At 37.0% G+C, this 27093-nt stretch overlaps 1 long non-coding RNA gene across 1 annotated transcript in view; it reads left to right on the top strand.

Moving 5' to 3' along the window:
* Window positions 1-27093, top strand: part of LOC128792508 (uncharacterized) — a 323910-nt gene that overhangs the window by 168196 nt on the left and 128621 nt on the right. The window contains exon 3 of the long non-coding RNA XR_008432428.1: window positions 17668-17752. This is a non-coding gene — a long non-coding RNA (uncharacterized LOC128792508). The remainder of the gene's footprint in view (window positions 1-17667; window positions 17753-27093) is intronic.

Genomic DNA, 27093 nt, shown 5'->3' with positions numbered 1-27093 from the left:
AACAGGCTGTTTACAAAAAATGTTCATATTGTAAAGAGAACATTCTTGAGCTCGTGTTCAACAAAAGAAATTCAGCATTGTGATCGCACTGAGAGTCAGCTAGAACAAAACAATATGACACAAAATATTGAATAGAAGACTTGGGCAATGATCTTGTGAACACTTTATATGCATTCTTGGATTTAGGAAAATGAATGATCCAACTGATTTCCAAGTTTCATGAAACTGTACCTACGGAGCTTGATATAAAGTATTTTGAGCTCAGTATAAGGGGAAAATGGCTGAGAAGGGGCAATCTAATCACCAGAGAAGGCACAGAATCAAGCCTTTCATTTTCCCATGTTTTTTGTTAAGATATAAAAATAAATCGTAAAGCTGATGGATTTTTCTTCCAGGCAGCAAGTGACAAACCAAACCTCCCAGCCAGGTCTACAGTCAGTATCAACCCTATATTACTGAGATCTGGTAGGGAACTCAATCCTCAACAGTCACATATCTAATAGGGAATATTTTTTCACCTGTAATTCCTATTTATGCATATACCTATGTGTATCAAATTTTACCTTAAAATATACATTCCCTAAACAGTTATACTCATGAGAGAATAGCTACATTTTACCAGCAGCATTCTCCTGCATGGCCTCTGCTTATTCTCCAAAAATTCTCCACAGAAATTCTTCAAAATTCTCACAAAATTCTCCAAAATTCTCCACAGAACTTTGTAATATTCACAGCTGTCAGGTTTTTTCAGGTTATCTGGTATTTTGCAATATGTGATCACCATTTAACACATCCTTGAAGACAACAGTGTTGTTAACACTGTTGTTCTCAGTTAAACAGAAAATTGTATTTTCAACTGACATAAGCCATTATGTCCTGAATTGCAGGGAAAAGCACCTGTATTGTTAAAGGGTCACAGAATGGTTTGGTTTGGAAGGAATCTCAAAGACCATCTGATACCAACCCTGCTGCCATGGACAGGGACTCCTTCCACTGGACCAGGTTGCTCATGGCACATTACATGGGAAAATAGATTGCAAAGAGAATTTTAATGAGCCCTCTGCAAAGAAATGCCTTTTACCTCACACATTTGACACAATATAGTCATGTAAGATTTCTGACACCAGGGCAAGTCTTAATTTCATAATGTAAATCTACAAAGTTCAGTGTGAAGCATTCTTGCTATTTATTCCAAAGAAAGCTGTCTTAGCAGAGCAAAGTGAAGCAAAACATATGAATTGCTTCCTTTTTTAACACCACACATAATTCATATTTGAGACAGATTGCTGAACAAGAATTGAATTGAAGAGCTCTGGAGGATTTATAAAAGAAATGCATGAGAACTTCCACAATTCCATTAGATATATAACATTTGCATAAACCTGCACACTCAAGGCCATGAACTGCTTGAAATTCAGAATATCTTTCTGCTAAGCTGGTGTTTCAGAGCTGATAGTTCAAAAGTAAAATATGGTTTGTCTTCAAGAGGTGACTTTTTAGATATCCTAAAGTAATTGGTTAAATGATATAACCTATCACAATAATCCCTATTATTCACCCAAATCATAAATTCAGATGAATATGGACTAAGATGGAGGGGTGGCCTTGTAACCAAAAGCTGTGAAGCTAAAAATCCTCATCTTGGATCTGAACACAACACTGGTGAAATTCTGATTCTTTGACACAAAATCCTGAATTCTTTTATTTCAGTAGGAGAGGGTGATTTTCATGAACTCTGTGATTTGGTTCATAATTTTGCAGGCCATTTCAATTCTTATATCTTTATCATAGTGTTTGTGTAACAAATAATACAAGCCCTAAAAAACCCAAACTCCTGACTTTTTAACTGAGGCTAGGGTAATGAATCTAGATTAGAATTGTAAGCAAGTTTCCCCACCAAAACCCCTCAACATTAATGACATGCTGGGCATGCTGTGTGTGAAGTTAGAGCTTTATGAAACTAGTAATTTTGTAAGAATAGCCTCCTCTACTGATTTAAAACAGGGGAGAATGGAGTTTTTCCATTCAAACAGGGATTAAGCTAGCCTATTTTCCTCTGTGAGAAATATACTGTGCACTGCTTTTTAAAATAGCTGGTTTAAATAATACTATCAAATCCTATAAAACAAAAGGTCTACGAGCAGCTTCACAGAATATCACTTCTGATATTATATTCATATATTAGCTATCTATAAATCTGTGCCACTTACTATTAGCTGCTTTAGCATGTAGAACCAAAATCTAAACACTGCTTAGCCTTCTTTCTGTCACAATTAAGCCATTATGAGCTGAACTTCTGCATTTGCTGTTGTATTTTCAGTTTGAAGGTTATTATTTCTTTGGTAATGGAGTTTTACTGGTTTTGTATAATTTGCATTAATTACAGTAATTAATGGTAATATTACTCTGCCTCTGTCATGTACCCAAAAGTTGAGCTTGTGACAATTCTTTGTGAATATTGGAAAGGACAAATAATATTATATGAATAGCTTATAAAAACTGGTCTTAAGTTTGTCAGTGATAAATTTTAATGGGGACAAATAATTAGAGCTATTATTGCAGCAAAAAGGGCTTTAAAATTCCACTTGCTTCTGCCTTTCACATTGAAAAATAATTAAATTTTTCTGTAAAACATGAGACTTTGACTGTACAAGATCTGCAGTAGATACCAGTACACAGAGATGGAATTGGAGAGACATGAAGTGTCTCAGTAGAGACAGACAAGACACTTTATTCTTCATGCAGAATACCCCAATCTTTATTCACTTAGCTTATATTTATAGAGATATCAGAAGGCACCATGTTAAATCTAACTGGTTAACAATGCATTGGAACTCAGTTCATTGGTTGGTGATGGCTAGTGTGCATGCCCATCAAAACCTGCCTTTTCTAGATAGTTTACAGTTTTTCTTCATGGATTCTCATGGGATAGACTTCTTATTTTTGCAGGTACAAAGTGTTTTCTCACTTCGAGAAGAATAGACTGTTATGCAAACTGGTTCTCATTATTATAATTGTTTTCTCATGGGAATTTAATAGGATAGCTGTTAGCTTAGCCAAAATAGCAAGGCCTGATTTTACAATGGCTTGCTTTTATAACATTTTACCTATATGTAACAATGAAGTGTTTTCTATATATTTTTTTTTCTCTGTGGTGTATTCACAGAAAGTATTGGTAATGCAGGTAAAAGCATGATTTACCCAACATCTTGTTGGGTTAGCATGTAGCAATAAAGGTTGCATTGACATGTCTTTATTCTTATTTACATGCACCAAACCTACCATACCTGATTATTTTTGAAGTAATTAATTCCCTGGTAGCACATTCTTATCAAAATGCTCTTGTGTACAGTCAGAAGGAAGTTATTTCTTAAAACCCAGCAAACTATTTGATCATATCCACACAGCAAATTTGCATCTTCAGTGTATAAAGTCATAGTTGTGTCTTGGTAGCTATGTTTCATTTTCTTGATCTTCTGATGGGTCCTTTCTGCTGCTTTTACATATTTTAAAGAAACATCATGCCTTGGAAAGATTGTATGGGATTGTTTCATTCCTTTCAAGAGAAAAACTGCTGCATATAAAACTGCTGTGAATCTGGATGTGGCAGCTGGAGCCAGCCATGCTGGGAGCAGGTGCTCCACGAGCTTTTCCCCACAGCTCTGCCAGCAGAGCTCCCTCCACTCCAGCCAAGCTCTTGCCATCTCATTACTGGCTGTCTCCTGGACAGCCTGGCAATTGGGCCAGCTTTCTTTTGTGTTGACAAAGAGCAAATTGGACTAGATTGCAGCTATTTCATTCATCTCATTTCTGAAACTCATGCACCTGGGTATTGTCATGGCCCCAAGGGCAGCTGTAGGCGTTAAATGCCCTGAGCAGCCTGCCCTGCCTCCCCTTTCCCTGCTGCTTTTCCACTGGAGCTTAGCTGCCTCCCTGGGCTGTGCCATAGGTGTGCCAGGCTGTCTCCTGTGTCCATCACATGCCTGCTCTCCCTGCTCAGGCTCTGTGGGGTGGTGCCAGCTGGTGGGGGCACAGCCTGTGCTGCACTCACCTTTGGCTCCTGCTCATTCTCCTTCATGGAGCTGCTTCTGGTGCTCCTTGAGAGGTGTCTTTACAGGGAATCCAACGTTTTGCAGTTCTTTACAGAAAGTTCAGAAATGCTAGAGAACCTGACCAGTCACCATTTTGATCCAGAGAAGTGAAAGAAACTTTTTACAGCGAGGTAACTGCAGCAGTTTCTTTACTTTGCAATCCTTTAGGTAATTTTGAATACATAAGTTTAAGTGACCAGCTCAGAGTCATGAAAGATCCATGTGGCTCAAGGCAGAAATTCAAAGCTTAACCCACTCCATTCCACATCTGCTCAATTTCTGAAGTGGCCTCATATGAGAAAAGAGGCAATTAAAATGCAATTATAAGCTGTTAGTCTTGATTTTAGAGATGGTACTGAGAACTCAAGCAATATCTGTCTAGTTCAAGTTTTCTGTATTCACATCTACTCAGAAAACAGGCATTGTAATGTAGGAAGGAAAAGCATTTATATCCTGCTGGGTCATGTGTTTTAGTGCCTTTCCTATAAAATAAATGCACCCAATCTTTTCTCCTCAAACCTTGGGAATTCTAAAAAGAGAAAAGCCACTGTTAGAAGAAAACTGTCTTAAGTACCTGCCATTGAGATAAGCTTGCATTTGTCTTCTGGCTGCAAAGGAACACAGACTTTTGCTGATAGACATTTGTACTCTGTCTCCTCTTTCCCCAGCAATCCTGCAGGGTGGTTCCTTTAAATTCAGTGTACTTGTGCCTGGCCATTAATTATACCCTCAAGACATGAGAAGCCTTGAAATGTAAATGTGCAGGTTTTGCTCAGTCCTAAGGAGACCTGTGTGCTCAAGAGAGGAATCAAAGGGCAATACTCCCAGCCAGTAGTTTTGGCACAGCCACGTATGTCCTGTGAGCCTCACCTTTTGGTATGAAACAGAAACAAAATGGCAAAATAAAACTCCACTCAAGATTTATGTGGCCATTCTCTATCCCTTCTTACAACACCACTGGTAAGATTGGAGCTTTGTAAACTGAATTCAGTGGAATTCTCTGAAAGTTTTTGTTATTTGCTCAACAAAACCCAGCTGGAAATCTCAAATGGTAACAATTTCACACCTGCTCCCCAGACCTAAGTTTGTTAATCAGCACAAAGGCAATCTTTCCAAACTCCAGTGTTCAGAAGGGCCCTGTCAGAGTCTCTGGCAGGTGTTCATCACAGGAGGTGCCTCAATGATATTTCTTAACCAGGTTCTTTAAACTATTCTATTTTGAAATATCTTACCACTATTCATTTAATTTCTGGCAGTGCAGTTTACAGCATTTCATATGAACCTGTGCCAAAATTGATGTAAATGCAGTCAATTCTTTTTGTTTTCATTTCCTCTTGAAGATTCATTTTTAATCAAAACTATCCTTTGTAAACCTTATCTACCTTCCTTTTCTTCCCCAGAGGGCTCATCTGAGGTCCACTGAACTCAGAGGGAACTGTTTCAGGGTATTGTAAAGGATTTCAATGAGCTTTCAAACACTGCCTTCCATGTGAAGAACAAGTAAACATCAGGATCTTTTCTTTTTTTCTATTTTTTTCAATAGGTTAGCATGCATTTTGAGTCATGTTCATTCACTGAGACTGGAAATGCCATTAATTTAGAACTTGTCAGATCCTTTATAGCATTTTCTATTTGCAAATCTTGTATGTGAGCCTCCTTAGTTTACTCAGAAGTACTCACCTCCCTCCCTCTGAAGATTAATTTTTACAAGTATATTTTCTTCCTTATTTTTAAACTGTTTGCTTTAACAAATAACTTGTCGTGTGCATTGCTGGGATCATGGGATATTGATTTTGATTTAGGAGTGGTTTACTCAGGTTCTTTTTCAGTACTAGAAAAATGTTTAATCCCTGATAAATTTTTCATAAAATTATTTCCTTAAATGAATCATTGAACACAACACCAAAAAACCCCATAGTGTTTTGGATAGCTGTTGTTGCTTTCAATGTTGTTGAAGTCCATGGTATCAAGAATATGGATGATATGGAACCCTCTGTGCCTGTAAACAGTGGCAAAGTCCACCAGTGCCTTTGGATCCACCTTCTGGTTTTATCAAAGTTAACATGGAACTAATACCATGGGAAGAAAAAAGCCATCCCCACAGCTGACCTTTGTGTAATTTCATTTCATGATGACTTTTTATTCTTTCAGTTCTAAGGATGCAGTTAATAGAAAAAGAGGAAAAGGGCAATCAGTTTTCTGCCAGTAACCCAGGGGTCAGAATTTGAGGTAAATTAGATAATTACCAAAGTCCCTAAAGCAGACCCACAGTGGAAAGGGAATTTAGGAACTGATAAAAAGACATTTATAAAATTATGCACAGGAACTGGAGGTGCTTTGGAAAAAACCAGCATCCTTTCAATTAGAGGGACTGACACTATTTGAACTCGTAAATGACAAAGCAAGTCCATCTTCAAGAAAACCAAGTCTGAAACAGCCCCATTTCTTCCAACTTCTGATTTCCCCACGTGGCTTTAAACTCTAGATAGTAAAATCACAATTAAAGATCGAGAAAGGAGTAGTTTTGTAAGAAATAACAATTAATGTTGTCCTCCATAGAATCAAGGCGGATATTATTGAGGTCTGTGGTGGCTTGCAGCTACAGGCTGTATGTGTGGGATAATGTCCTTCTATAGGGTAAGCACAGATAAACACATTGTGGGGTCCTAGGAAAGAATGGCCTCAGCTTTAAGTTATACAATGTGGCAAGGGATAAATGCTGGTAAAATACCAATATATTTACTACCTGGGTGGTTTTTGGGTTTGTGGTATTTTGCTTTTTTGGGTTTTTGTTTGTTTGGTGGTGAGTGGTGAGATTAATTTGTTTATTTTTCAGAATATAGTCCCTGTTTTTGTGATTACCGGCATTTACATTGCCAGCAGTAGCTGGTAGAAAACTTGTTAAATAAAAGTAAACTGACAGAAGACAAGGGATGTAGGAAAATGTATTTATATGATCATAATGATCAAGTTCTTGGGAAAAATGAAACAGAACAGCTCTGTTTCTTCAATGAAAAATGAGAGTTTACTGTTGGACCTGATTTTTGTAGCTCCACAATATGGCCACAAGGGTGCAAGTTTGATTTTTAGGGACGTTTCAGAAAATGTGTAATGTAGCAAAAGGCTTTTGTTCACACAACTATCAGTGATTCTATTTATTAAACCAACCCTAGGAGGATCAGAATAGCATTTGTTTAAAGAAAAATATTATATCTGGTCTAATAAATGACCTGGTGCTAGCTGGTATATGTCTATTCTATTCTACTTTTCCACCAGCAGAGGAGATAGCACTGGAAAGAGGAGAGTTTTGTCATAATTGTGTGACATGACACTCCTATGAGATAAAGTTCAAACACACCACTGGGGATGAGTCTGATTATCCAAGCCCTAAATAATTTCATTTAGATTCAGTTCAGAGTAAGTCATGGTATCAGATTTCTAACAGATGACAGGATGGGAGGTTTTTATCAAGTACCTGACACCTGAAGGTCAGCTGTGGTCCTTCTGGTTTACAGAACTGTGAAATATTGTTCAGGAAGTTGCCATAATCCCAAGTGAAGAAAAGTTGTACCTGGGCCTAAACTCGGGTCCTACAGTGGAAAAGGGGCAAGGTGAGAGGGAAACACCTCCATGCTGTCCTAAGCACTAGAAATAAGATTTTATTTGGTCTTTACCCTTCATCCCCCACTCCCAGACCTCTGCAATTGTGGAACACTGCAGTGATGCCTGCATTTGCTGCCTGAGCTGGATGCCATGTGCTGCGGGGAATCAGCACTTAATCAGCAACCAAGGTGTATCCCAAATATGGGGAAAGCAATTACATTGTAATAATGCAATATAATAAATTAAGGTCATATTGGCTACAATCAATTTGAATAATTTAATATCACTGAAAAGCAATATCACACACCTATTGAAACATTCATTACAATAATTGTTTAGGCTATATGAAAAGCTTATAATTCAATATGAATATTAACAGCCTCTATTTCCCAGGCAGCTAGGAAATTATTAGAACTGATGATTTTGTATGTAATATGGAGATAATGTTCTTAATGGCAGTGAATGTTTTATTGCAGTGAAGATATGGAAACCAGATTTGTATTGGCAATTATGAATTGCAACAAAGTATTGTCTCTTCCTAAGTCAATATTTTTAACAAAGCTGGGTTTGATTTTTTTTTATTGTAGAGTAGAAATGGGTTTTCTAGCCTTTGTTTCTTTGTTTTGCTTTAAAAGTAAATAAACAACAAATAAAAGCCCCACATTTGGCTGTAAAAGCAAGACTGAGCAGTGGCAATATGACCTAAAGAGGTTTGTATTCAGTTGAGGTCTCTGATGAAAGTTCTGTTTCTAAGGGTCTTGCTGTGTTTGGGCCCCAGGCCCTCATCTCTAAAAAGGATACAATGTGTTGTCTGTGATTTTTTATTTATTTTGATTTTTTTTTGTTTTATTTTGGTTTTTTTTTGTTTTGTTTTGGTTTGGTTTTTTTTTTTTGTTTTGTTGTTGTGAGCTGCTTTGGAGAGAGCTTGTCTTTGTGCAGTACAGCTGCAGAGTGGTCCACTGCTGGCTGTTATACTCTAATAAAAAATCAAAGATGCTTTCTTCAAATGTCTTTTAACTTTAGAAACAAGTAAAGAAATGTTTCTTTCAAGTATTCTGGAAAGGGTAAGACAAGTCATATTGCCTGGACTGACGCAGCTGTACATGACACATCTGTAAAGTCACTGACAGAGTTGTACTGAATCATTTTTATACTGTGTTCTTAAGAATTTCTTGTGATAGGTGGACAACAGTAGATATTTCCTTCATGAAGCACTTCAGCAAATTTGTCAATACACTTAGATCCTTGATTTCTTGGGCTCCCTTAATGACTTCATAATTGCACATATTATAGAGGTCAAAGGGTTTTCATCCCAGCAGTAGAAAAATGTTTAATTTTGGTTCTACTCTGGTTAGAGGAAAAAATTGCTACAGTTTCTTACTTAGACACTGATCCTTGGGCATTTGGGTGTTTTATGATGTTTGCTAGAAAGGGCTTATTGGTACACTCTAGATAATGTTTCACTTCTGCTATTGACTTTTGTAAAGCACAACAAAATGCAGACATGCATCTTTGTTCCTTTTTACTTCTCTATGACAATGCAGTTCAGAGTTTCAGAACTGTTGTAAAGCTGGGAGCTCCGTACATATCCCAGTAAGTGAAAGTGAGCAGAGCTGATGCTTCTGAAATCCATGACAATTTTGGGAAGTCTGGCAGTACACAGAAGGAATATTACTTACAAATATATCTCTAAATGATTAAACAAAACCTCAAAAACAAAAGCTACTAGAAAGATGTATCTGTCTCACTGCCTTGGCACCTGTTTTATGTTTGTAGCTGGGCTATGCAGAAATCAGTCTTTATATTAATTTTAAGAACATTGACACTTACAGTTTGCCATGCAATTGTATGAGACAAGACCAAGGAAAACATTTCTCAAGTATTCTTGAATATCTGAGCACATCTTTTTCATTATTTATTTAGTAAGTTTTAGGGATCTGCTCAGTGCTTAATTGGGAGAGTGCTTCCCAATAAAAATCTCAGTCAGAATGGGCTCCTCCTTTCCATTCTGATCTGAATGCCTTGGTCACCCAGGTGATGCCAGCCTGGGATTTCAGGTGGTGGCAGAAGCAGCTTCGCTCTCCTAAAACAGGAGCTGCCTGGAAGGGACTGAGCTGATTTCTTCCTGTACAAACCTGCTGCTCTGGAGACAAGAGGCTGGAGCCAACAGAGTCTGTTTAAAGATCAGTTAGAGCTCCTGGATGAAGATGCTGCCTTATACTGTGATTACATATTTATGGAAACATAATTGATCTGAGTGAAGACTTAATTTTTCTCTATTATAAATGGAAACAAGGGGGTTGCAGTGCTTTTTTGGTGGTGGTTTTTGTGTTTTTTTTTGTTTTTTTTTTTTGTTTTTTTTTTTTTTTTTTTTGTTTTGTTTTGTTTTGTTTTGTTTTGTTTTTGTTTTTGTGGAATATGTCCTGGAGTTTCACCAAAAAGAAAAAAAAAAAAGTTCCAAGAATGTTAATTTCATACTGCAAATCATTTAAGTAAAACAAATCTCCTCAAGCACAAATAGATGTAAGTAAAATTAGATCTAAATGCAATTTGATTAACAGTTGTCAGGGGAAGGGAAAAAAAGAACAAGAAAGATTTCTGCATGTACAGAAAGTACTAAACGTATGGACAAAGAGACAATTCCAGTAAATTAGCAGCCTGCTTAATTCATTAAGAATTCATCTCTTGGGTAATTGCTGAAACTGAAAATGTTGACAGTCTATTACCAAAATCTCTGTAGGATCCTAATGTGGAGTTGAGGGATTTTTCTGTTAAGCTGAATGAGTCCATAGAGTCAGAGAAAAGAAGAATGTTGCCTGCCACCCTGAAGTTTGCCAGAATGAGTTCTATGCCATTAAATTATAAGGATATAAGGAAGAATCTTAATTTATAAAAGGCCATGTTGACATCAGCCCAAAATCTAAGTTTCTGAGTAATAGGATGCTAGAAATCGATAATGTTTTGTCTTTGAAGAGTTCGATTCTGTGTCTACTGCCAGAAATTATCACATATGTTTTTAGTTTCTTTTCCCAAAATAATTGTATCTGTGAGGTGGATGCATGATAACAAATTCTGAGATTGTGCAAAGTGGGCCTTTCTGGAAAAAAAAAAGATAAATTATGTGAAATACAATTGCTTTACTTTCTTATTGCTACCATCTCTATTAAGCAGAATTTGCCACAGCCAGAGCCACTGTGCAACTGAAAAAAACATCACAGGTGTGGGGTTTTTTTATCCTTTTTTAATTGATATCTTTCACTGCTGAATGTTTCAATTTTGTGCTCATCTAGTTCTTTATGTTGCTATAAATCTTCTGGATTGCAGCTTTGACAGTGAATAACAGGGTAGGAGCCAATTCCTTAATTCAAGTGCAATTTAATTTTCAAATCCATAAGTAGAGTGGTTGTCAGAAAAAGGTTTGAAAATTAATGTATTTTTCTATAAATAATGCAGTTCTATCTGATAGTGTGATCTCCCACAGTATTAATCTTTAATGATCAAGTGTTTCCACATTTCTCTTAACCATAGATCTACTCAGAATAAAAATTACAAAATAGTTACAAACAGCATCTGGTATTTCCCAACCGCCCTTTCTTTTAATGCCTGACAAATATCTCCAGTCTAGGGATACACTTAGTAGATTTAAAAAAAAAAAACAGTTTGGAGAGACTCTAAAGAAACCATTAGGACTTGGTGTTAGTGTGTTTTTCCTCTGAAGTTATTCAGCCAGCTGGAAAGTAATCTCCTGAAGTGATCAGTACTTTGTTCACTTTGCTGATTGAGTCAGCCTTCCAAACCTAAACAGAAGAAAATAAAAACCACAGACAGTTTGTAAACCTAACCCAGCCATAAATGAGTCAACACGCCCATTAAGATACATTGATTTCCCATCTCTTCACATTTATAGTAAGTGCAGATTGCAAACAGGAAATTGTTGACTTTGTGGGAGGTGACACTAATTATGCACCACACTACCACCCAGGAAGCTGGTTTTGCATACTACTTACTGCACTTCAATTTTAGTGTTCTTGCCATGAAACAAATATAATTTTATCTTTCATGATGCTTGTCCAAATTGCCATCTTCCTAGGAAGAGTACTATTAGTGAATTCAACATATAATTCAGAGTGTGAACTTTGTAAGATTTTATTTCCTTATCTCTGTATAAATGTGATTATCCAAGTCTTTTCTATTTCTAACTGCTATTAGCTTGTGGTTCTAAAACCTTTATTCATGGGAAAAAACCTTAGGGCTCTAACTACACAGACATTTCAAAACTGATCACATTCTGAGAAGTGCTGTGGCCTCTCACACCGCACAATCCTTCCCTGCTCAATGAGTACACACAGCAAACCCAGCTGCTGCAGTGGCACACTGGGGCCATGGCTTTCCATCCAGGTGGGGCTGGGACCCTCCATACTGGTCATACTGGGGCCAAAATCCAAGCTGTGGGTGTGTAACATGCACCATTAGCAGTGCACATATTGCTCTCCTGGTAGATAAACAACAAAAAAAGTCTTCTCTAGACACTCGCGAGCTTCAGCACTTGGCAAGTGTTTCTGGTGTCTCTGTACCTCTCACACAGACAATTAGAGGAACTCTTTGGTTCATTTCTCACTTTGCAGCCCAGACTTGTTCTGAACTAGGCATGGAAGGCAGGGATTTGTCACCTGCCCTGGCAGAGCTGACACACAGCTGCCCCAAACTTAGCTTCAGTCCTAAACCCTGATGTAGGAACCAAGTCTTGTTGGATGATCTGAAGTAGGATGAGTTCACTTCTGTTTTAATGGAAGTTGGCTATCCTCTCTGAATGGATAGTGATTAAACACAGCATTCCGTGAACTAACTAGTGAAGTGATTTCAAATGGCTTAATTCAAACCAAGAATTATTTAATTGCTAGAAAAATGAGTAACGACTTAGCTGTCTCTATATGCTCAATTACCATCCAAAATTCAGTATAAGATCTTGTTAATGATTTTCTCAAGTCCTTGCTATTTGCATTTAGCAAAGCAGTGAAATATGAGTTGTAATTTGTGATGAGTAGCACATCTCCAAGTTGCCGTGCCTCTGTGCTGCTGCACTGAATCTTCTCTGATGTGAAAGAGAGGAATTAAAACAGAGTAGGGAGAGGCAGATAACTGAGTGATAAACATGAATAATGCAATGATTTACCAGTAAAACAACAACAAAAGTAGTAATGAACTTAGTAATTATTGTTAACATGTTAGTAACAAAATACAGTTCTTATATTTTGTTTTATAGCTCATTATATTCTAATCCAGTATGTTCTGAGTAATGAACTGCACCACAAGAGTAACTGACATAGATTGCAGCTTAGGTATACTTGAATTCAGGGTGTTGCTTTCTGGTTTGGTATGCAGTGATTTCAATATAGATAATATTTTTTCCAAGTAGCTTAATTGTTATGAGGAGGAAGCATTAAGAGGATATAGACTTTGTTGAAATATGTCAAGCTTGAAAAGCTAGAGAGGAAAAGTGTCACTTCTTCCTTGAAAGGCATATATGGTTATAATGGAGTGTGTTGTGTTACAAACCTTGACCCTGTATCAAACTTCTCCTGAAAAAGCTCTTACAGTAACTATGTGTGGTTTTGGCTGTGCTGTAAGTAGAAACACTGCAGCTGTCCATAAGCTGTTCTCAGATAATCCATCTGTTACAGGAATATCAAAATCTCCAAAGGAGAAAAGCCACACAGCTTTCAAATGGGAGGCAACATAACTCTGCTTAACTGCCCTCTGTGGATTGTCTCTTACTCAGGGCCCAGCAGAGCAAGGCTGTCAATCAGTGCTTCAATGGGGACATCAATTAGCTCAGAATAGCTACTCATTTCTGATTGATTATTGTTGCAAATGGTTTATCTTTAGATAAATTATTCATGAATTATTATGGTCATCCTTTCTTTGGCTCTAAGGAATTTATATTACCTGATAAGTGACCAATTTTTTGACTTTTCATCATTAATCATGGTACAGTGTTTTGTATTCCACCAGCTCATTTCACCTTTACTTGAAGGAGATGCTGACATATCATAGTAACTAATCATTGCACAGTAAATCCTTTACACTTAACAGCGTTAGCTTAAGCACCTTGCAGCATCTGTGCCATGTCACCATGACATTTGAGAGAAAGGAGATAATTTTCTTAATAAGCATCCTTTAAGCGATAGATTTTCTTGTGTTTCTACTATTAGTTCTGTTAGCTTGAGCTATCACTTTGTATTTAACTAAGGAAAGTGAAGCATGACTGTTTTCTAGTTTTAATGCAATCTTCACATGGGTAAGGTTAAAATTTGCTTAAATGCAAAGATCTGTTGTGAATCCATCACAGTGTCACACGTACTTCATGCAGGGACTAACAGCTCAGCCTGCAGGGAGGAAAAACTTAGGGAGTGCTCTGTGGTTTACAGTGATCAGAGCATCAGGATCTGTTAGATAAGTGAAGGCCTAGAAGAATATGAGCAGGAAAATTGTGACATTAGGAAAAGGCTGGGAGGGGAAATTGGATAGGCAATGTTTGAGAAAGTATTAGACACGCGAGTGGTGAATTTCTGCTGTTGGGTGCCACTGAACATAAACTTGTAAAACTGTGCCCTTTTTGTATGTGAACCTGCTTTTATCTTGATTTTTCTGGTTTGGGGGTTAAAAAGGCGTAGCTGACTTCCTTACACCAACAGGAATGAAACATAGTTTGGGGCAGATGAAGGAATGGCTTGACTTCCAAAGGAAAAAGGAGCTGTGCTATAGAGAAGAAATGGCCTCAGAGTGTGGGGGGGATGTGGGAGGTGTGGGCATGGGTTCTTTTGTTATTAATAAGATATTTTTTGACCAGGGATAAATAAGCTGTTGGATGACACTGCACAAAATACACATTGCTCTCGCTGGACAGGGTAAATACTCTTCAGGGGAAAGTCAATTCATAAACATCTTGCAAAACACTGGAAAGATGCACAGCATTTTTTTGTCGGTCAAGAAACCAGATGAGGTTTGGATCCAGTGGGATGGGATTTCAATATTGTTTTGCTGGTTTGCAGGATAAGTGCTTGACCAAAACCAAGCAGTCACTTGGACAGTCCTGCCTTCAGGTCACTTGTTCAGGGGATGCCCTGGGCTCACTTCCCAAGAGGATTGCCTGTTCTGTGGGGAACGCTGCTGCCAGAACCACCAGCTCTTATGCTGCACTGCCAGAAGTGCTGAGTGACTCCCAGGGTGTGATCCTTCCTGGGTGCAGGGCTAGCTGCTGTTCCTTGTGCCTGGGGAGGTTTGTTAGAACTCTTCCCGACGTGCCCACGTGCTGGCAGCCTGTTTAGAGCACTGTCACCTACGCAGACAGGCCCAGCTTTGATGAGGATGAACAAAATCCATGACAGGAGAGGGAAGGCACTGTCAGACTAACATCAGGACTGCAGTGTATATTAGCTTTTGCATGGAAATCTTGATGTGATTTCTGTTCCAATGGATTTTCTTCCCCTGGGAAATGGTATATTCAAAATGTCTTTCACAGCCTTTTGCACAGATGTTGAAGTCATATTATATGCTTTAAAAGCAACCAGCACATTTGCAACTATTTCAAACAGAAAACATATTGAGAGCCTGCTAAAATACAACTTTCTGTCCTTTGGGATTTAATTTGCTTAGAAACAAAACATTCCCCTGAAGATAAATAGCAACAGACATTGATTCTATTAACTGGAACAATGCTTCCAAATTATTTGAAAAAGATTTCCTAAAACCACTGTAATACTTCTATCAATTAAAAATACGTCCTGATTGGAAAGTTTGGTTCTGAAGAATTATAGTTACAGCACACTGAAAACTTACTGAATTAACTTTTAATTAAGCTATTTCATATCAAACTATTTTAATTAAGCTATTTTATATCAGGCTACTTTATATCAAAGACAAATGCAGCATTACTTCAAAGAGTTCACACTGAACATGAAAATCATTAACACTCAAAGATGTGCCATATGGCTTGGCAGGAACTGGAATACTCAGACATGGGGGCAGCTTGAAGCTTCAGTATTGTGAGTCCATTGGTCTAGAAGGAAAACATGCTGAAGATTTCAAAGAACATGGATATTGCCACATGGACCTATTTTGTTTTAATTCATTGGGTAATCCAGTCCTGAGTAATTACAAAGTACTTCAAATGTTAAAATAAATGTGCAAGTGGAAGGACAGTTGGTTTCTGCTAACTGTGTTGGTAAATAAATTATCAAATTCAATACAAATTTTAGATATAACTTCTTGATCTTAGGAAAATCAAGGGTGCAGAAATGAAGGGAAAAGATGTTTTTTGACAACAGATGATTGTGAGAAAATTCTATGCACTGGCTTTTGTCCTTCTAAATTCCAGGACATTCTTAAATCCTAGTGCAGTGATTAAAGTTAAAATGGTATGTGTACAGTTGAGGACTGTGCCTGGAACATTTTCCCAAATTCAAAGGCTTTTACTCTGTGACTAGAAGATAAAGTGCTTGACTTTTCAAATGAGGCAATACAGACTCTACCTTCATTTAAATCCCTGAGAAATGCACACAGTGTGTAAATGAGAGAAAGTTTTATGTAAAGGGACAGAAATAATCATGTACCTTGAAAAACCTCTAAACATGACTCTTGGACATTCAACATGGGCAATAAATGCTGACAAGTGTTGCAAGTGCAACACAAACACCATGGACAAATAAATCCATTTCCTTTCTTCCTCAATTCGTATCTCAAGATGCCTCGTGCAGGCTGGCAGGAATGGATCCCTCTGGTTTTGCTATAGAACAGTCATTTCCTCCAGGACATGTGAAACTGGGCTGAGGGTGGCTGCCTGCAATGGTTGAAATTCTAAATTAAGGATTTCATTCTGCTTTTAGTCAGGAGCACGGCTGAAAATGCAGAGTACCTTGGAGTGCTTAACTCTCCTACCTTGAAAATGCTTTCCAGTCTTTCTGTAATGCAAAGGATAAAACTAGAATTAATTATTCTGAGGAAACCTATAATGGTTTGGGCCTTTTTTACTTCCTGAGTATTGAGAGCAGCTTCTTTTTTTGTGTGCCTTTTTTCCCCATGACAAAGCTTGATTTTTTTTTCGACTATATGATTTGTTGCTACAGTAAAGAAAGCATTTAAAATATAGAAAATAATCTGAGAAGATGCAAAAACATGTGATGTGACCAATATCATTTATCATCTGGCCAGTCATATTGCAGAACTGTGATTGAGGATAGCATGGCAGTTGAGAGGTCCCAAATAAAAATTATAATAGTCCTCAAAAATAAAACTGTTTAAGGTACAAATTTATATTAAGTATTTTATTTTTTTTTAAACTTGTGCACAACTTTGTATTTGCAGGTCTTACCTGAAGTCTGCAAAGATAAAAGTGCCAACATACAGAGATTAAAAACAATTTTCCAGGTACTTCTGAACTGTCTGGAATTTGGAAGGACTGTAGATCTTATGACACACACTGGCCTCAGGAAGTATGGGCAATTCAGATAAGCTTTGAATAATCATCAAACATTTTGTTGCTTACTGCTTATCTTCCATTTCAAACTCTGAAATATTTTAGGCTTATCTGTCACAACAAAAAGGGAAAGGAGTCAAGGTGCTATCATGGGCAAAAAAATTGTACAACCATCAATAATAAGAGGTTTCTCAGTGCTCTGAGACATTTCCTGGTACCTGCACCCTCAGGCTGAGAACTGAAAGTAGGTAGAGGTTTGGGCTGTGTTAATTTAACAAAAGCATTTAAAAATATTAGCTCTTATCTCTAGAAGTGTTAGTCAGTGTAGAGAAAAGATAAGATTTCAATTAACTGGAGGTGAAATATTGGTTCAATGTGTTTTCCTTCTTGTTTTTGATGGCTTCTTATTTTCAGGATAGTAAAACATATTTAATAATCATTATCTGAGTATTAAGCAATTATTTGAAGTTGTGCTGAACTGAACCTTTTTCCCCACAGCTCTGCTTTGACACTTTGTAATAAGGCAGTCTGGCCAAGTAGACCCAGTTTGGCAGAAGCAAGTGCTGTAATACTCAGTTCTCAGGTAAGTTACAGTGATGCTATTTTTATGATGCTTCTTTCTTATATAGTCTTATGAATTTCTGTTAAAATGAATTATGAAGCATTTTGTTTGATTTATTTGTTGGTGTACTTCTCAATTGTAGAGAATATATCCAAAAAAGGGTATCAAAAACTCTCAGAGCTATTTGTCAGCTTATAAAAAGCAGTTCAAACAGTTCAATGATATTTATGATAAAATTATTTTGTGATCAGGATTTTGGGGTTCTATTTGTTGGGAATTTTGTGGGTGGAAGGGGATTCAGTTTGGTTTTTCATTGTTTGACCAAAAAGTTTTTCTAAATAACACAACAGGTGTTTGAAAGTCCAGTAGTTTACTGGTACTGGTACTTTTCAAGGAGTCTGCTTACTGTTGAGACCATTTTGCTCACACCAGTTTTGCTCAGGATAATTAGGATGGGCTCAAATTAATCAATAACTTGTGACATGTTTTCACTATTCCAAGTCATCTTAGACCATGCTTCCATGATGGCTGTTTTACCTTGTGTGCAGCAGAATCACTATTTCCCTAAATCTAAATAAAACCTATTCATCTTCAAAATCAGGCAGAAATATGTAATATAGATATTTATATTAAATACATAAATGGAGAACTCATCTGTATGCAATGAGTGTTATGCTGAATATAATAAGTTCAATTTGGCTTATAGAAATAAGCACATTATTAAAAATGCACTGTTTTGCTCACACTTGCTGTGGGAGAGCAATTGAAATCTCCATGATAAAGGCAAACTGCAGTAATATGTGTATGATTACTGACAGGATCAGAGAAGTTATGGCAAAAGGTCAAGGGATGAACTGCAATATTGGTGTTAATCAATCACTCCCTCTTGTCCTATAAAAAAGAAGAAAGCCAAAATGTTTTATGTTAGGTTTAAAGAGCATAAAGTAAGAACATCTGGAAGCTGAACTTCTTCACCCTTTTATTCCCCATACTGTTATTTATACGTTTTTATTCGGTTAGTCTTTCATCTTTTTCAGGTAAAATAAATAGACCCAAATGCTTCAGTCCTGCAGCTTTTCCAAACTTTCAGTGGCATTTGCAGTAGAACCTTCCCAGGTTCTGCAACACTTTTTTCACTGAGGACCTTGGCCATTATTCCAATAGAAATTTTATCCTGGCAAACAAGGACACAAAGTAGATGTTCTGTCTCTTCAATGTGCAGCAAAACTTCTGCTTAACACTTTTTTCTGCACTGTCATTGTCAGCTTGGGCTCGGGATTCCCAGAGCTCTCTCTGGCATTACTTCTTCCCAGTACCCTTTCCTGTCCCTAAGGAACGTGAACCACTTTTTTTTTTTTAATTCTGTATAAAACTTTATATTTAGTCAAACCAAAAATTAATGTTTCCTATTAGTGCCTGGTTTACCATCTGGTAAAGATGGCTTTTCGTCATGATTATTCCACTGCATTACTCTTTGTCTCAATCTTTATGTATCAGCAAATATGACAATAATTTAATTTCTTTCTAGTGAGAAAGTCACTCATCAGAGTATTAGTCTGGTTATAATATCCAAACTTGGAGGAACTTATTAAGTGACACCTAATTAAAAGTAATATCATTCTATAGGGTCCTTGAGGGACTTGTGATATCCTAAAGCAAATGTTTAGTTTGAGCTCTCTTTTGCCTCCATTGGTTTGTTGTATATTGAGATGCCATGCCAAGAGATTTGTGTTTACAGGGGGTGATGATGGTGATAGAGATGTCATTGAGAAAGTTCTTGTGGTATAATGAAAAAAACAGCTACCAAAGACTGTGCAGCTGCTCTTTATTCCAAGTTAATTTCATGACTGAGTCCCTCTTAAATTTAGACATTTATATCTTGTGTTAGGTTTTATCTGTACATGGCTCTTTCAGAAGAAATTTGTAGGCACTGGCTGCTGTAATTTACTCATTCCTCTCTAGAAAGTAATCAAAACTGCCCAGACTTAATGGAACACGTTAATAACTTTAGGGGTAAATGGTTAAAAAAAAGAAATCACATGCAACTTACTACACATGAACTGATAAAAACACTAGCTATAAAATATTTTGCAAATTCAAATTTAGTGACTCCTACATTGTTACAAAAAATATTGAATATAATTTATTTATTGAAATTAAATTTTCTTACTTAATACCTCTTGAACCTATCCTATTTCCAAAGTTTTGTGGAAGTGCGGTTATAAACACTGCATATTTATAGTTTTTTATTTAAAATATGAGTAAGTTTGAAGGAAAAAAAAAAACCCTCTTCTGCATAGTAAAGAGAAAGGTTAGCAGTGGTAGGAGGAATGGGAATTATTGGGCAGGTGGTTATATTCCAAGATCTAAAGGATGATTATAACTGACCTATATTATTTACATCAAGAAGATTTCACCTCAGCTCTGTTCCTTTTTTGTTAGACATGAGGATTCCTGCCAGTTAAACATAAAGCCTTCACTGAAAGAGCACCAGTGCTGAGCAACAGACCACAAATGTGGTGCCAGTACTTATTGCACCTGATTTTGTCAGGATATTCCAAGTGCCACCTTTTATGAATCAGTGTAACTTCACACACTAACAGTTTATATTAGTGTAAAGGTCTTTTTTTGGTAGACTAAATAGATTTTACAGAAATAAATCTCTTACTCCCTTACTGTAGGTGAACTCAGATCTCTGTTTTGTCCTCTGGAGTTAGTAATGTATTTACCAGAACTACAAATCCTGTCAGAAGCTGCTTTGCTTAGAGCCTAAGTGCTCTGAGGAGCTCTTGAGAAGCTGGCAGGGCCCTGGTAAGAGACAGTGGTGCCTTGAACAGCTCCTCTCTGTGCTCTTCCTTTGCTCACACAGCAGCACGCTGCTGGAGTGTGCTGATGTGTTTGGAGACAGGTACAGAGCTCCACCTGCACAATTTTCAAGCCAGGTTCAATACCTGTAGCATGGGGATGCAGTATAGGTATCTCTCATTTACACTCTGCTCTGCCATCTGGCTTTTCTGGGCAAGCACACAGAGCAGAGCTTCGTATAAAATGAAAATCAGAGCTCGGCTGTCACAGGGAAAATGCTTAACTCATGGCTTAGTAGAAGTAAGGTTTGGAGCAGCTTCATGATTTATTAATTGCATGTTATTAACTGTCAGTTAGTGAGCCAGTCATTCCTGATAGCTATAGCAGCCTGCACAAAATGTTAACCAAGACCTACAATTCCATAAATGCTTTATAACCACTCCTCAAGTGTTCTAGACCATGAGCACGCTCCCTCTCCTGCAGGCCATGGCAGCTGCAGGCACCCCATCAGCTCCTGGGGGAACAGCTTCTCTTCAGCTCTTTTCACACAGCTCCTGGTAGAGTTTGGGCTATATGCACCTTGTCCCCACCTAAAACCTGTAAATCCACTAAACCAGCTGGAGAAAAAGTCACCACTGTCACCTGCACACACCCAGGGCTGGCTCCCCAGGGCTCCTGTGGCTGACAGCAACTTCTATCAATGCAACCTTCTGCTCTCTTGTCCTCTTCTCACTCTAATATCCCCCCTGATTTTGCAAATTTTCATGATTTCAACTCTGCTTTTCTACTCAAGTCAAGTTCAGCTTTATTCACTGTGTGAGAAGTTTAAGGAAATAATAGGAACTGGACATGTCAAAGCATGGTTCAGTCCCAGAAAATGACACCAAACCAGTCTGCTGAGCTGTAGCTAAGCCTGACTGCCTGGGTGTTTCCTTGTTAGAGGAAGGATGGGGGTGGGCTGACTGGGGAATGAGAAAGCATTAGAAACTTTGCCTGGAATTAAATAAGAATGGAATTATTTGCTAAATCATAGTGTCATTCCTCAATGGCAGTCATTGTCACTTTTGGAAGCAGTTTTCCTGCATTCTTCCCCAGTATACTAAGAAACAAGAGAAAAATTCTGGAATTGTTTTTTATATTATTCATTTATACTTGTTTATATAGCTTTTGGGGCTCTGCAGTTGAAAACAGTATCACAACTGCATTGGCAACGTGGGACTGAACTCAGTGTTTCAATAACTGGCTGCCTGCTGCTATAAATGTCCTGACTCCTGTGTGCTCTGGAAATTGAAGGTATTAACTGAAATAGGAAGTTATAAAATAATTGTTATTGAAGAAAGAAATCCATAAACTTGCACAAGATTATTTCATTTCCTAACAATGTAGCTTAATTAAACAAGAGATGTAACAGGTTAAGTGAAAAACCAGGAGAAAAGAGAAAGACAGCTATAGTGGAAATGCATTTAATTACCAGTAAAAACTTTAAGAGCATTCTAGATATTTCAAATGTCTGTTTTGTTGAGTAACTATATGACTCTACAAAATAAAAAGTAAAGTGGCAAATATTTGTCTGCAAATATATTGTTGTAGCAGGTAATTACTGTGAAGTTTTAGCTTGTTCCATACTTATGATGGGTTTGATAAACAAGTTTCTAAAACATTCCCAGCAGAGAGGGCTGTCAATACCACTTGTGATGTGTATCTTGTACTTTTATTACTCTGCAATTCTTGCAGGGGTAAGATGAAGAGGCCAGAAAATGTAAGCATACTGAAATAGGCTCTGCTTGTCACTCTTTTCTTTACTATAGAACAGGCATTAGAAAAAGGTTATTAATTCTTGCAGGGTTGGCATGGTTCTTTTGTCCCTGAAACAATTCATTTTAACCTGAGAAGACAGACTGGTTTGAGCAGCTTCCTAAAATTTTTCAATAACCATTATGCTTGCCAGAATTCGATAGATCCAAACGATTTTTTTTTCCTTTTGTGAGAAAACTGTGTCAAGCTATGTGTATTCTTTCTTCTGCATATCTTGAGCCACCATTTCACATTGTTGATGTTATGAAATTTCTTATTATAACATTTCAGAAATGGATTTGCATAATAAAAATTGTAGGGTATATAATCAGAGATAATATTAACAGGGCTGTGGCAAATGCAATCTCTTTTTGTCTTTTTGTATTTTCCTTTTTAATGCACAGTGATTGTTGATCTTTCCTACTCCAGAAGATAAATTTGGGGTTATTCTGTACCTTGTACCTTGATATCTTATTGACTGCAGTACATTATGAATCTTACTTGGTAGCACAGTCTGGCACCCTACCAAGAACAAGCCATTCCCTACTCCAGTTCATTGCAGTGTCTGCTTTGGAATGGAGCAAAAGTCCCTTGACAGATGTCCTGACAAAGCAATAATGAAAAGGTCATACCACATTTCCTGCAGCATTTATCTTGTTTTTTTTAGTGGCTGTGTACTGAAAACTAGAGCAAATTACACCTAATTAGGTAGACTAAGTTCTGCAATAAAGTGAAGTGTCTTTTATCAAAGTTATTACATTTGTATTTGAAAATCCTAAAACTCTGTAAATAGCATCTTGACAACATTCTTATTCAGATCCAGTCTAAAAACGTTTTACCTTTTCTAAAGATCAAGGTCACAAACTCAGCAGTTCTTTTTTTATGGGGCCTTGGGGCCATTTTGAACTATTGCTACTGCAGGAATTGTTGATTATGATTGAATACTGAAACAAAAGCACATCATAGACATTCTGAGTAAGTCTTCCCTGACAGCATTGTCAGCATATGGAATCAGAAGTGCCCAATATTTAATGACAATTATGAAAATACTTGCTTATCGATGATTTCATTTTCCCTTGGCAAGTCATAAATAATTAAAGGCTAATTCTAAAAATACTGCATGTTGGAGCAAATACACCAATTTTTTTTTCTTTTATCATAATCTGATTTTAGAAAAAAAAGTAGAACCAATTGATGATGGTGAAGTAAGTATTCTGTGTCAGTATAGAAAAGTAATTTAGTTAAGTTTGGAACAGACAATTTGGAAAGGCTGCAGAAGTCTTTCAGCTGACTTAATTAGTTTTGCTAGATCCATAGGCTGTTAATTATAGTGGCAACAGTGTCATCATTCTGTCACCAGTAAAATAGGGTGCTTAATTGTGCAGTTATTACGCTGCTTAAAAAAGCCTTACTTATTTTCCTTGATGTCAGACCTTTTCTGCATAACCAGTAGCAACAGTAAACTTTGTTACACTCCAGCTTGCTCCATATTTTAAAATGCTTAGAAAATATGGTCCAAAATCAGAACCATAAGCAGGAGTTACAAGTCACTAAGATTATTTCCATCACATTTTCTTCCAAATGGGAAACATAGATTATGATTAGTACATTTGGGGAGAACCTACTCAGAATAAATCTTGTTTTCCTTCTGCTTTGTGTAACAAGTGGAGGAGAGTCGTAATAGAGTGTTCTAATTAAACACATGCAAATACTGACTCATTTTTTTTTTTTTAATTATATAATTGTTTAGTAATGGTAGTTGTTCCACTAAATGTTTACATTTTTCTTTCTCTCTGTTTTTTCTAATCCGGTGAATAATGCGTGACATACTCAGGTCGATGACCAATCAAAGTTCTTCCTGTGTTCAGGTACATTTTTTTTTTACACAAAATCCAATCAAAATACACAGACTGAAAGAACTAAAAGACCTTTCAATCCAATTCTGCCAATGTCCCTCATAAAAATTATTTGTGTATTCATTTATGCTCTATACTTGATATAATATACACTTAAACATGCCCCACTTATGTCCTGTGAGAATCTTTTTATTATTGAAAAAGCTTTCTTCCAACACTGGAGATGACACAGCATCAGGACTGATGAACTTAGTTTGCATTAAGAATCATGAGGGAGTGTAATAATTGAAATAAAACCAAAGCTAGTGAAATTAAGAAAGTGAAATGAATGAAGCTTTGATACAGTCTCTTAATTCCTCTTATTATTCTTGATAAGAAGCATATTTGTTTATTTACAAAATGCATCTATTGTTATGCTCTTATAATCTGAAACACTGGATTAAATGATAAATAATTTATATTTGTTTAATTTTATTCCAAGAAGATGCTATGGCTTTTAGGACCGAATGTTTCAATGCAGGTGAAGCTTTTGTGGGTTTGGTCTACTGCCTTGACTTTATTTCCCAAAGTTATTCCTGATACTGTGCTTCCATTTTTGAGCTAAAGACTGAGATGTCCTGTTGGGGGCAGGGGATAAAGGCTGATCTGGGGAGCAAGAGCTGGTGTGAGATTAACTCTGTGTGACTGGGACAAGCAAAACTGTCTGAGTGCATCTGCAGAAACTGCAGTGCTGCTGGAGGTGGTGGTGATGATGATGATGACCATCATCCAGACTTGAAGAGCAGTTAGGGAATTACAAAAAGACTTTTGAAACAATGTAGAAGTACCTTGAAAAGAAATACCAAAGATATTGTGGGGTACCTACCTTGGGGGAGAGGGAAAAAAGTAATTCTAAAGAAATTCTTCCCCCTCAGACATCACTTATTTGACTTGCTTTTTCTGGAAAGTCATAATTTTCATCAGTGTAATTTCTACATAGTCTAATCCTAGGGGAAGAAGTATGAGAGTTATAAAAATGACTGAAGATAGAATAGATATTATAATAATTACTTAAGACAGAAATTATAAATAATTGGTGAAGTATAAATAAGTGTATTTATTTTTTTTCTCTGACATAGCAAACAAGGGACTAGATTCTTAGTAAAGAAATTGTTTAATGCAGACTCATTTTGTACAGTTGAGGATGTAGCCTCATCTACCTCAGTGCTGTTCTGAAAAAAGGCTCTTGAAATTTTTCCAGTTCTCAAATTACAGGTGCTGTGCTCTACTGAGTTATAAACAATTGAAGAAACAAATCATGTAATGGTATGGAGGCCTATTACACATCAAGATGACTTTCAAAAGCAAATCATGGTGCCAAAGTGATAAAGGATTAGGATTTTATGTGCTGCCAGTGTTGAACCACAATTATCTTAGCCGACAAAGAGTAATTATTCAAAATAAAACACAATTTGCTGTCAATGCAGACTGCTCAGAATATATGGGGTCTGTGTTCACAGATGTAAAATAGTTTGGCTCAAAGGCTAAGTTTTGAGAATGAGTGTGACCTTTTCATGTCCTTTAGTTATCAGTCTATTCTTATAGCATGGATAATATTTCAGGCACTTTAAAAATGAGTCTGCAGAGAGAGAAATTGGCTTTAAGCCTCTCTACTATCAACACTCATGGTTTTTTCTGTCATGCAATTTGGTTTGGTTGTTTGCTTTTTGGCTGGGTTTTCTTGTGTGTTATGTCCCGTGAATTAGGGGTCAGTGACCTTAGACAATCCCATGTTTGAATGCTCCTGGTGGACACTTACAGAGAGATACAACTGCAGGTGCTGGGCACTAAAAATTCTCCTTGAGAACCTGAATGGAGCTATCAGGGTGCTGTGGGTTTGTCCTTTTTAGAACAACAAAAGCAAAAATCTGTACAGAGCACAAATAATTTCTCTCTTGCTAGGTGTGGCATTGTCAACAGAAGCAGTGATCCCCTGGATTTGTGGTGGACCAGAACACCCCAGTATAAGATGAGGGGCTTCTGTCAGTTTGGGCTCTCCAGAAGTGTGAGGTGCAATGTGTCCTGGCCCAGACTTTTACAAGTTCCTCTCTGGTCAAAAACCCAATGAATCTAACTGAAATGTCATCACCTGGGCTCCCTGCCAGCTGTAGGGGTACCCTTTACCTGGATTTTTGTTAGGCATGAGCATTACAGATTATCACCAAAAGAATAAAGGGTAATTCAAGTGGTTCTCAGAATCTTTAGGGAAATTAGGCATCCACTAAGTCAGGCAAAAATCTAAGGAAATATATTGAAATTGTGCCTTAAGATTATCAAATCAGCTTGATAGGTTCATCATAAAGGCACCAAGAGTTTCTTTTCCTTCTCAGTGAATTTCGTATTGGGAGTGCATGGAATTTACATCAGGTACTTCATCATATCCTACAGACACTGAATGTCAGGATGCTGTTGTGGTGTTGCTCCATGACATAGAAAGAGCATTTCTGAAGTGGCATTCTTATGACATGTGATTTGATAAAGGGTACATTAACAATTTTCACTTTTGTTACATAATGACATTTCATTTTAGTTATATAATGCATTTCAAAAGTTAGTACATTCTCTGCATTTCCATGCTGTAATAAATTCATCCTCTACAGCTTTTAAAATACAGGGAAAAACTACTTTTCACTGCTAAAACACAGCTACTGGCGTGGCATTTTCCTCAATATTAATGTGGTCTGACTTTACTGTTAATAGAATTTAAGAGCAAACAAGCATGTTAAAGCTATCTAAACTTATCACCAAATATCCTAATCTGTTTAATTTAACTTATCGTTGGATTGTGCATATTTCTTCAGCTGCAACAAACATAAATCCTGTCATTGAACTGAATAATCCCTTTGTTATTTTATGATTTGGGTATCC

Source organism: Vidua chalybeata, chromosome 9, assembly GCF_026979565.1.
Source record: "Vidua chalybeata isolate OUT-0048 chromosome 9, bVidCha1 merged haplotype, whole genome shotgun sequence".
NCBI classification, from domain to species: domain Eukaryota; kingdom Metazoa; phylum Chordata; class Aves; order Passeriformes; family Viduidae; genus Vidua; species Vidua chalybeata.
This window is presented reverse-complemented; position numbering and strand designations above follow the sequence as displayed.